This window comes from Anas platyrhynchos, chromosome 1, assembly GCF_047663525.1.
Source record: "Anas platyrhynchos isolate ZD024472 breed Pekin duck chromosome 1, IASCAAS_PekinDuck_T2T, whole genome shotgun sequence".
Lineage (NCBI taxonomy): Eukaryota > Metazoa > Chordata > Aves > Anseriformes > Anatidae > Anas > Anas platyrhynchos.
The window spans coordinates 145,993,940-146,005,817 of NC_092587.1; the positions used below are offsets into that span (position 1 = coordinate 145,993,940).

The following is an 11,878-nucleotide window of genomic DNA, read 5'->3' on the forward strand; positions in this document are numbered from 1 at the left end:
GCTGAACTGAGGTATAGTTAGGTAGCATTTGTCCCAAATATCACATACTTGAAGCAGTTTCTAGAATAAATATTTTTCCTTTTTATTTATTATTCACACAATTGCAGACTGAATATTTTTCATGTTCTTGTTATATGTGATAATAATAAGTTATCTGCATTGCACTGCTTTTAATCTGCTTATTTAATCACGTGTCTGATATTTTAAGCAAGATTCTCACACTGTGATAATATGGTTCCTCTAAGACTATTTTTTTTGCAGCATCTTTATTTCCAGGTATATTTGTGTTTCAACACAAGCACTTTCCTGTACCAGTGCAAGACTCAGAGTCTCTGGCCAACGCTGCTTACTGAAAAAGATTTTATTTGCAGTGATGCTCTATATTTCAAACCAGTTAAATAGATTAAAGAAGGAACACTTACACTTCAGTTCTCCAAAACACGTTCACTGGAGTGATAGCACAGAAAAATGATTAACAACCCAAACTTTAAGGGTCACCACATCCAGAGAAATACATGTTTTGATGTTTGGATTACTCTCAAATTGCTTTTAACACAAGATGGATAATGGGAAATATGTACAGAAGTAGATATAGACACAGTTATAATAAGTAATTATTTATTGTGGTTTGAATAGCTGATTGCTTGGTTGAAATTCAAATTTAACATAAAATAATAATAATAAAAAAAAATAATGATTATATATATGTACTTCAGATCCACTCCAAAACATTTCTTCTTTTCTCCAAACACTGCCAAGATGCTCCCCTACATGGTATGCTTAGGATGAAACTCTTATCTTTCACTCAGAAGAAAACCTTTTAGAAGGCAATGAGCATGACCACTTAGGCTCCTGTTGAGGTTATATTCAGACTCAAACCTTTACCCCGTCATAGATACCTATGATCTGCAGCGTCACCAGAGTGATAATTTTGACATTTCTCCTGAAGTGTTAATGGCCTCCCCCCTCTATATTTGAAACTTATCAATGCCCCTTTCAGATAGTAAGGTGGAGTTATTTCCTGGTAAATAGAAACTTGTTAAGGACTATTTCAGTATTTAATATAAACAAGTCGTTAACTCACTGGGGAAGACAATGTTCCCTTCTGCCTGGTGTTCAACAAATTCAGCTCTCAGTACATATATTCCTTACAAACAAAAATCTGTATCCCATGTAAACATCTAAACTGGCAAAAGTATTTCATACAAGCACATAAATTACAGCATGCATGGGGTTCATTATGTGCTGTTGATTGAGGGTGGGCATAACCCTAGACGAAGAACTATGAAGAGATACTAGATTTGGGGTTTCTGTAATCTAGACTTTGGAGAAAAGCACAGTACTTCACAGTCTCTGATGCCAAGCAGCCACAGCTATGATGATGAACATTTTTTTCATTCCAAACCTAGAAAACAATCTGTATTTTACCTACAGGCAATAAATATAGCACAGGTCAGTCAGGTGTAACAAATAAGGCCCACAAGCCCCTAGAGCAAAATTGGTTCTTTGTTGCAGTCAGTCCCAGGAAAGGCTGAATGGTTCCCAGCTGGCACTAATTCTCAATTTCTTTGATCAAAGCCAAAAACACAGCTGCCACCTTGAAGTCCTTAGCCTTTTGTTTGTCACTGTAGAAACTCATATTAACATCAGTGGTTAGAATTTCTGGTTCATCTGTTGCTGAACATTACCACGTTGTGTTCACTGCAGTCTTTACTGAAAACAAAAACATGAAATCCACATAACTTAGACATTCTTCTTCTCTATTGGAAAAGCAGTGTAAAATAGCTCATCGCTCCCTGTCCCTGGATGCTCAGCTCCCTTCTTTGCAAACTCACCTGGCTCACAACTGTACTTCAGTGCCCTCAGCTGTGCTGGCTGAGAGGGCTGCAGGGTTGCTTTGGGCTGTGCTCTGGTCACAACCACCAGAAGGATCAGAAGGATTTATTTATTTTTTTTAAAAAGAACTACTTCTGAAGAGAAACTTGGATCATTTCAGAGATCTGGTCAATATCATAGCTCATGGCACGTAGGAGAAATATGGCAGGCAGTGGGAACAGGTAGAGGAACATGAAAAATAATAACCTCTTAAACTGTCTTTGCTGATGGGGAAAATGTTACTGGGATGAAGTGCTAGGGGCATGGCGCTGTAAGGCAGGAGGAGCCAAGTAGTTGTTCCACTGCAGAAAAAGAGGAAACCAGTGCTCCCTCACCATGTCTAGACAATACCTACAGCTTGTGCTATCTGTGGTGTTCCTCCAGTGGTGTGGAGGGACAACTAAGGGGTTTAGTGAATTGAGTTCACTAAAATGCTATGCAAACTCAGTGGAATAATAAAGTTTTTTTTTTTTTTTTTTTTTTCCCTTAGCTGAATGATGGGGGAAAGAATTGGGGCAGAAGAAGGAAGGTGAAAAGGGGAAGTATAAAATAAGGTCTGCGATCTGCCCTTCAGGGGCAGCAGTTACTAATCTGGCTCGGATGTGTCATGAAAATTTGCCATTACTACTAGGAAAAATAGTAGCACTAATAAAAATCTAACTATTGCAACCACTAAAAACTATTCGCATGCAGTCAGACTTCTTGTTTTGAAGACAGAAATGGGTTGTTGTTACTCAGCAAATCTCTTTCGTGATGTTATTTTCAGGGACATGAGTGCTCGCACTGGTGACACTTCAACAGGTAGAGACAAAGGGCTGCAGCCCAGCCTGGCTAGGTTGGACTTTGGAGCATGGGAAGCAAAGCAGCTGTAAACATCTCTGTTGTCTGACATAATTTTTAAATCTGTCTGGAAGACAACTTTATCACAGTGAGCCATCCTTCTGGGATTTCCTTCCAGCATTTTCTGGCATACAACCTGCATTGCCTTCTGCTCCTCCTAACCTTTGTTTAGCCCAGCAGTATCTGTTGGACATGGCTCTGGTGCAAGAGTACAGAACAAAATGCCATTGCCAAAAGTCACTGCAATGCTGCTGTTCAGGCAGGTTCGTCTCCTTTGCATTATATCCACATAATTCAGAATATAGATCAGCCACTAGTAACAGCTTTGCATATGAAAAAAAGGAATAAGAAGTCTGAAATCACTGACTTCTCACTGATAAGATGTTATCATTGACAAGATACTAATGTTCCTCCCTGATACATACCTGCCATTATATGGAAATACGGTTATTCTTGATTTTTGCCGTTTTCATAAAAGAGACTTTTTATTTTTATTGTCGCGCTCTAATTTTGTACTGCGTTGCACTGAAGTTAACCCCTGATGGAGCAAACAATAGTAAATCACATAATTTAGTACGGGGTTAAGAAACCCAGAACAGATAACAGAATCCAGGCAGCCCAGGAAACGAAAATGAAACACTTTTTTTTTCTTTTATCCTCCTCTCCCCCTCCCTACCCAAGAAGCAAAGTAAACAACAGCAGGGGCAGTGAATTGCTGCCTCCTTTGGTATTACTGGGCAAAATAGCTTTACCTGTTGGTAAAATGGGTCTAGAGTTCCTCACTTACAGCTTAATGGTAAATCTGGGAGTCATTTCCTTAAACATTGCCTCATCCTGACATTGCACTTAACTCTGAGAGCATCACCTAATTTTCTAATGACCTTTCTGAACCTTAGGGTGCTCAGCACTTTTCCAAGCAGGGTCATAAGCTAGATAAAGTTCAGTGGTTTTACTGCAAACGAGTCTGCCTTCTGGTGGGTTGCTGTTGTTGTTGTTATTATAGTGTAAATCTACCTTCATTCTTTAAAAATATTACATTCTCTAGAAAAAGTAAGCAAACCCCAATAGCTTCCTCTGTTAGGATTTTTTTTCCACACTTTCCTTTGTCAGCACGCACCTGACTGCTGCTGTGGCTGACACTGATAGCCTTTGCTCTGTTTACTTTAAAGAATAAGCCACTGCTGTTTGATTTAGTTTTTCATTTTTAATGTGTAAGCCCTCACTTGATCCTGCATTCCAGAGAAAAGGAACCAGAGTTCCTCTAAATATCATGCAGGGTGCCTCTGGAGCCAGAGATGTAGATGTAAATCTCCTTAGCAAATTTATAGAACTAAGATTTATAGGGGAAAAAAAAAAAGAAAGAAAAAAAAATAACAACAACACACAAAACACATAACAAACAAGCATGTGAGCACCAAGTTCCCCTGGCAGCATTAATGTGACAGGTGTACCTCAGCCCAGCCAGTCACTTTTCATTTAACTGTCAGTGCACTTGTTCAATGCTTCTAGCTGCATTGCACCAGGATGGCTTTTTATTCTAAAGGTCAGCCACCCACACCAGAGTTCAAAAAGACATTTAATGCAAACAACAAAAAAAATAAATCAAAGGTGGCTTTCATCAGACTTAACTTGGACTAGCTAGGAAAGGTGAGATTCGTTAACGCACGGGTTCCAAATTTTAAAGAAATAATTTTTGTCAAGGAGATACAAATTGCAGATTGAGTAAGATTTAAAGGGCTACATTCCTCCTTGTGCTTCGGTCTGTTTGAAGTGCTCAGGCTGCAAACAGAGTTGCACAAGGTGGGGTTTCTTGTATTTGTATCTGGAAAGAATAAACATCGAAGAACAGGACTTAACATTTTGTTCTTAAGGGAGAAATAAGGATGCTGATCCTCTGTCAGGAAAACTCAGTGCAGGTGATCAGAGTGCCCAGAAGCTGGTTTTAAACCATCTGTTACGAACCTTCAGCCCCAGGTCTCGAAGGCTTTCTCTAAGGCATCACACTGGAGGTGCCTAATACAGGTGTGACAGCTGCTGCAGCATTTAATAGCAAGAGAGCAATGATCAGTCCAGAGCCCCGCTATCCCAGGCTGCCAGATCCTTCCCCTGTATTACTGAGAGAGGCAGAAAATGAGCTGCAGTGACTAAGTTAGACATCAACAGAAGATGTCTCTATACGGCTCACGTAAAGCCAGTCTAGCAGAAAAACATCTCTCTTCCCTTCCCCCTTCCCCCTCTGTCTTTTCTTTCCTTTCTCATCTCTGGAAGGGAGTGGCAGAAGAATCACAACAGCACTTCACAAAACCTGGGGATCCCACGAAGCAGGAATGTTCCTTCTTCTGGCCAAATTGCCTGTTTTTTTTGCTGCCGGATGAACAAAGTGGCCACTATGTCCAAGAGGACTGGAAACAGGGTAATAAATGTGAAATTAAAGAGGTTTTCTTTTTTTCTTTTTTCTTTTTATTCCCCATGCAGGTCCACAGTACAGCGACAGCTGCTCAAGATGTAAACACAGTCCTCTTTAGCATGGAAACCACTTACACGAGTTGTTTGAATTGGCTGATTCTCAGCAAGAGAAAGATGTTTATATAAATCCTACACTTCATCCCAGATAACAGCATAGTGACATCTTAATCCGAATGACACCGGGTCTGATCTTTCAGATTATTTGTGTGAAGACTTCCTGATGGATTCCCCATGTCAGAAACAGGTTACTAATCTATCCCTAAGTGCATTTGCCTGCTGCAAATATTTACAGTTCTTCTCTGGGCACTTCCAGCCCTTGGGCATCTTAGCTGGTTTTATGGTACCATGCCCACACCGTGATCCTGGAGACACCTCCAGGGATGCAAATCAGTCCCTGAAACACATCTGATTATGCTAAGGTAAAAGGAACAGCATTTCAGGGCAATTTTCCAGTACTTTAAAGCTTATGTAGTAATTTACGGCTGCAGAAAGCAGCATTGCAAATTGTCCTTCCAAAGAGGAGAACTGAGGAAGCCTGAAAGTTCAGGAATACCCAACTCAACCACTGCAAACATGGGGGACTGGACCCGGCCTCAGAGGAGACCGTATCTCATCTCCAAACCTTTCAGACTCTTTTACATACCACAACACAGGGAAAACAAACAACAGATCTCTTTTCCCTACATTTTCATGTCATTTTTTAGTTTAGACCTAGAGATAATAGCCTTGAAATTTTCTTAATTTTTCAAACTTTGTAAGAATGAAATACATATACTTATATAGTTTCCGGTTGGAAGCTTGGCTTTGAGTTTTTTTTTTTTCTTTCTTGTGGAATGTTGAATAATGTGAAATTTTTGCTATCAACTGAAAAGCCATTTCAAGCTAAAAGCGACTTCTAGTGCAAAACTTTCATCAGTTCCTTTCTGAATACAAATCTTTAGTACCTTTGCACAAAAACCTTGTGCATTTCACGGTATATTCATACTTCACCACCTTCGATAAGGATATGCAGAGATTTAACTTTAAGTGTTTGTTCAAGTGTTTTGTTGTAAAGGAGCCTCTGAGACCTTGATGGCAGAAGGCATTGTTGTGGTGATTTCAGACCTCGAGGCAAGAAGAAAATTGCACATATTGCATCTTGCAAAGGATAGAAAATAACACTAGCTTTTTCTGAAAATATAAAAGCAGGCTTTTCCCTGGATTCTAAATGCACAAATTAGTGGTCATCAGCGAAGTCAAGGAAAGAACAAGGAAAATGATGGAGAAAGCGAATACCAGACGAATAAACAGATGTCTGTCTTCCTACAGGCTTTACTGAAACGCTTTCAAACAACTGCCTTTGGATCAAGAAGAATTCCTGAATGATTTTGCAAAACAAAGTAGAATTACAAATGAAAGCAACACTCTGACAATCAAAGGAGATGTTTTCCAACTCAGATAGAGTAAAACAAAAGGTCAGGGGAAGAAAGGAGGGAATTTGTGGTTCCATACAAGAAAAGGAAAAGGAAAACGGTTTCAGAGGGCTGGCAGTGCCTGTGAAGATGTAAAAGCACTTTACTTCCTGAAGTCTGAGAGGTACATTTATATTCTCAATGTTTTGCAACCCCAACTCTGGCTGGTGTGGTTTGTAGAGAATTTCTATTTTCATCCTACTGCTGCTAGTTTACATATCAATTGAAGCGTTTTCCTCCAACCTAAGAGATCCACAAGCTTGTCTTATTGAACAAAGCTGTCACACATACCCCCTGCACACCAGAGGTCTGTTATCTGTCTGCACACCTCTGTCTCTTCTGCCTGTCTGTCTGTCTGTCCAGGACCCTCTGGCACTGACCCTACATAGGCTTTTTTGACCAGGGACTCCATTCTTTTTATTACTTTTTTAAACATTTACCTAGTCCCTAAAACAAATGGCTTCTCCCATCATGTAGAGCATCTGCATTGACGTTGGTTTGTTTCTTTCTTAATTATCTGGGATTCTGAGCAAGTGATTGTGTAACGTTTGGAAGGCTGTCCTTTTTGTGCCGAACTGTGCGTATTTTTCCCAAGGACTGGCCATCCTGTACCTTGCCTCAGACACGTTTACCTCACTCGCAGAAGCATTGTGCAACCTGACAAAATGTTTGATACTGCAAACACTTGTGCTATCCTTGTTTGTGCTTTTAGGGTGCAAGAACATGGAAAGAACCACTCCAAAAGCTGAGCACAGCCTTGCTGGCCACATAGGAAAGGATATGGCCCTGCATGGAGGCCCCTGGCCAGAAATATGGCTGGCAGAGCTGGTGCTGGACCACATCTTGCAGAAGCCTTTTTTAGCACAAAGATGCCTAGCCACCTCTTCCTATGCCATCAGCTTCTGGGACACAGCAAATGGCAGCAGTCAGAGTATACATTGCAGAAAAGCAGTCATTGCTGTCCCTCTGGTCATCTCCTGCTCACCACACACATGCAAGCACACTGTGCTTCAAGCCAGGAAATAATCCAAACCCCAGCAGTGATTGCTGCATGGCACCACTGATTTATGGGGACAATGAAGGTTCCCAAATATGTGCCAAAGCATACGTGGCAGTCTGCAATATCTCTTTTTGGAGTGCGAGGAAAGGGAGTGCAGCCTGACTCAGACTGGAAAAGACTAGCTGCTGTCCAGCATTATTATCCAAACTTCCCCAAAAACAATAAAAAGAAGCATATTTATTGCCTGTATTCCAGGAACCTGACTGAATAAGCAATGGATGCTGTTTACTGTAGGCCAGAGAAAATTCTCTGCCAGAACAAGATTTTATTCATGATTTAACAACGTTAATACAAGAGATCCAGACCTGGCTCTGGGAGGCTTTGGTTCCACAAACACTTGAGTCCAACACTGAGGCCAAAAGAAGCAGTCCCATTATCCCACTGCCATGATTTTTTTTTTATTATTATTATTGTGTGTGTGTGTGTGTGACTGGACGTTGCCCTCTCCCTTGTCCTGGCATCAGAAGGTGTGGGTCCATGCAGTGGACAATGTTAAAGCCAGCCAGGACCTTTTTCCCAGCACAGCTTTCCCCTGGCCTGGTTCCCCTGCATGAAACAACCCAGCAGCAGAAAGGCCAGCATAGCACAGGGTCGAGGGGGAAATAGTCACAGGGCAAGGAGGAAGAAGGACTGCTTATTTCGGTGGCAGTGCTGTCTGCTCACTTAACTTGGTCATAAGTGAATTCATGGCATCAGAGTTGTTCCTTCTTGCTGTAGCCTCCAAATTCACTGACTTGTTTTGGAAGTACGTCCTCCACAGTGCCTTTCTGTAAATTGGTAAGAGGATGTTACTTATACAGGGTATTTATTAAAGTCACTGCATAGAGCTTGCACAAAGAAAATACACAGAATGTTCAGAGAGTAGGCAGCATACATATTGCATGGTGTTACACATGGATTTAACTATGTTAATGCTAAATATCAAAATCTGGAACTCAGAAGGCTGCATTTTCCAAACACTGGCATAAAAATTTGTAAGCCAGAATGGGAAATGGACCTAGGTAAGACCTGATCACTTAGTTCTCCCATAATCCATCACTACCAATAGGTACAGCAGAGCCACTGTTGAAAAAGCTCTGGTGAAAAATATATTCCAAAATAATTAACCTGATTTTACAAGAAGTTTAAATAAAGATTTATTTTTTTTTCTCAGCTAAATTTTGGATACTCTTTAATAAGAAAAAAAAAATATATGAAAGGAAAAAAAGAAAAGGAAAAAAAAAAAACACAACAGTATTTTTCTGGGACTAAAAAGCAGCAGTTCAGCTGCTGGCATGAATCCCCGTAGAGTACACGGAAGAAAAGAGAGGAATTGGGCTGTGCTATTTTAAAAGGCTGCTTTCATTGACCAGAACTTTGCTCACCGGACTGCAGCACATTAACACCAGGAGAGTATTTGACTTTTTTTTTTTTTTTTTTTTTTTTTTAATGCAGCTCTTAGAGCTTTGGTATTCTCAAGTGCTGGTCAGGCTACATATTAAATATTTCCTCTGTGACATTGTTCACTCTTTTGTGCTTCGTCCTCTGCCCAGGATGGACTGATCTGCTGATGACCAATGCACTTACGCATTGCCATTTGAATCTTTGATGATACTGATACCACCAAATGCCATGTTGCAGGAAGCTCTCGGTGAGATCAGGGGTTTGGTTTCTCCTCATTAACACCTCTGTTTTCCAGACAATGTGACTTTCCTGGCAGACATCATTCTGGAGTAGAGACTGCAGGAAAGTAGCATCATGAGACCTGCACCTCCAACACTTTCTCTTCTTCTTCATGTTTTCTTTCTCTTTTCCTTTTATTTCTCCCTGTCTCTCAGTGCATGACCTACACTCTTCCAAGCTGGCTTCCTGCATTTTTTCTTCTTCTGGAACAATGACCCACCTCACCTACACCAGCTCTTTTGATCCTACATCCTTGTCCCCTCAAGACTCATCCCAGACCCCATGAGACCCTCCTGGAGGGGTGTGGTCAAACAAGGTAGAGAGAAGGCTAGTAACTATGTCCAGGTGAACCCCATGAAGCTGGTGAGGCAGAGGACTGTGCTATGCTGCATCTTACAGATTTGAAGATGCAAGACAGGAGGGGATAAGGGTGGGGAGAGAGTCCCCAAGCCCTGTGGCTGACAAACTGCAGAGCAGCTGACTGGTGTTGCAAAGCTATACAAGCATCAGCACCTAATGATTTTGGTACTGCTTGATACCAGGTATGCTTAGAGCTGCAGCATGCTGTCTGGCACTTCTAGCAGAAGGTGAGAGGGGAGAACTGTTGCAATTGTTTGGTATTTTTTACTTGTCTTCTACTTTTATTTATTTATTTATTTTAATTTTCACTGGTAGTGAGCAAGTAAATAATTCTCTACGTCTGCTCCTTGTCCCCTCAGGCAGTGGTCCCTAACTCTTGGCTCAGAGACAGCATCTTGAGCACCAGATTCCTCAGCATTACTCGCAGCCATCAGGGAAAGCAAAGCACATCATCACACATCACTTATTCATCCCTTCTTCAGCACTATTACCCCAGACTACTGGAAGTTGGGGTTCTTTGCTTGGGCTTTGATGTTGGCCAAAACATCAGAAGGAGAAAATAACAAGAGCTGGAAAATCACAAAAATAATCTTGCTGTGTCTGGAAGCTCATCTTTTCACCACAGCAGGCCCTCAAAGACATGCCTAGGCAATTCTTTGCTTTCAGTGCCTCTCACAAACATTTCCTTCAGACTCATGAGAAGAGAGACAAAACAGAAACAAAACAAAACAAAACAAAAACCAGAAAAAAAGAAGAAGAAGAAAACCCCAAATTATACAACTGTGCATTGTAACAAGACTAGTTAGAGTTAGAGACAGATTCCTTTGCTGTACCTGAAAGCGAGGTAAACTGCCAACTTACATTTTCTTCATTTCTGTTCCTTCTTTTAATTTTTCATTCAGTTTTCGCACACCTTTCCTGCTGTTCTTCTACTCTATCCCAGGAATATTCCTTTCTGTGGTGCTTCCGAGGCTGGACACAACTGCAGGTTGCTGTTCAGTGACTGCAGCACTGACTGGGCAATGGGGAATGGTTCCTTTCATCTCCCCACCTGTCCAAATCTGTTTCCTGCTGATGTGCTCCACTCTTGGCCTCTCACTTTTTACATGCCATCCTCTTTGAAATGTTTTCTGTTTTTTTTTTTTTTTTTTTTTTTTTTTTTTTAAATTATGTTTTCATCTTTTCCTTTTTCCCAGTCTTTTCCAATTCTTATCTTTTCCCTTTTACCTCTGTCTCCAAAGATGGAGAGTCCACAACCTCCCTGGGCAACCTGTTTCTCTGTTAACCACCATATTTCACATCCAGACTGAGCTCCTGAGTCTATGCACCATCGTGCTGCTCTTCATCTATCCATTAGTTACAGGTTCATGGTAGACAAGATTTTCCCATCTTTGTTTATAATAATAATAATAATAATAATAAAATCTGGAAACATAATGAAATAATTCAGATTACACAGATCTATTTACCTGCTTTGGGATGATTATTTTTTTCAGCATATAAAGAATGACTTAAAGCATTCTGGAGTTCAAACTGACCCCCATGTTTATTTGTGCTTTAAGTTTGAGCAGAAAAGTATATAATTCATGAAAAACTAGTTAGGCTGCTATATACTGTTGATCCATAGCCAGTGATATGGCAAATTCCTGCTGACCAACTCTGAAGGTATTTCTCTCCTTATATTCAAGTATAGTGATGATGGACAGGTTACCTGTTCCTCTAGTATCAAGGGCAGCAGCAGTATTGCCTACTCGGCAGAAGTGAAGAGCTGTCCAAGCAAAGAAAACAGATACACAGGTTGGCCTCACATATATAACAGTCCTGGCCAGACAGACTTAAAGTGAAAGACACATTTACGGATGGGATTGCAAGGGTCCATGTGCCTGACACTCTCCAGATTTGGATTATAATGGTTACACACAGATGAGATAATCTTCTTCACTGCACAACCTGATTGTGGCTGAGAGAGAGATGATCTATCTTAAGGAATCTTGTCTTTGAATCTCCACCCTGCATTCAGGAGCACTCCACAGGCAGAGCTAACAATCTTGTGCGGATCTCCTACGTGGAAGAGGAGAAGAAGTACCTTCATTGACCTCTTGAAATTATGCCAGTTTGGTCAGTGGCTCTCTTCTCAAGTGTAATGGGATCCCCCAGGTTCACC

At 40.9% G+C, this 11,878-nt stretch overlaps 1 long non-coding RNA gene across 1 annotated transcript; it reads right to left on the reverse strand.

The window, feature by feature from the left end:
* Window positions 1-636: 636 nt before the first annotated feature.
* On the reverse strand, window positions 637-5,300 carry LOC140000877 (uncharacterized). Its single transcript, XR_011806094.1, has 3 exons — window positions 4,678-5,300; window positions 3,141-3,253; window positions 637-1,713 (listed from the first exon to the last, which is right to left on the reverse strand). It is a non-coding gene; the product is annotated as an uncharacterized lncRNA (long non-coding RNA).
* Window positions 5,301-11,878: the final 6,578 nt, after the last annotated feature.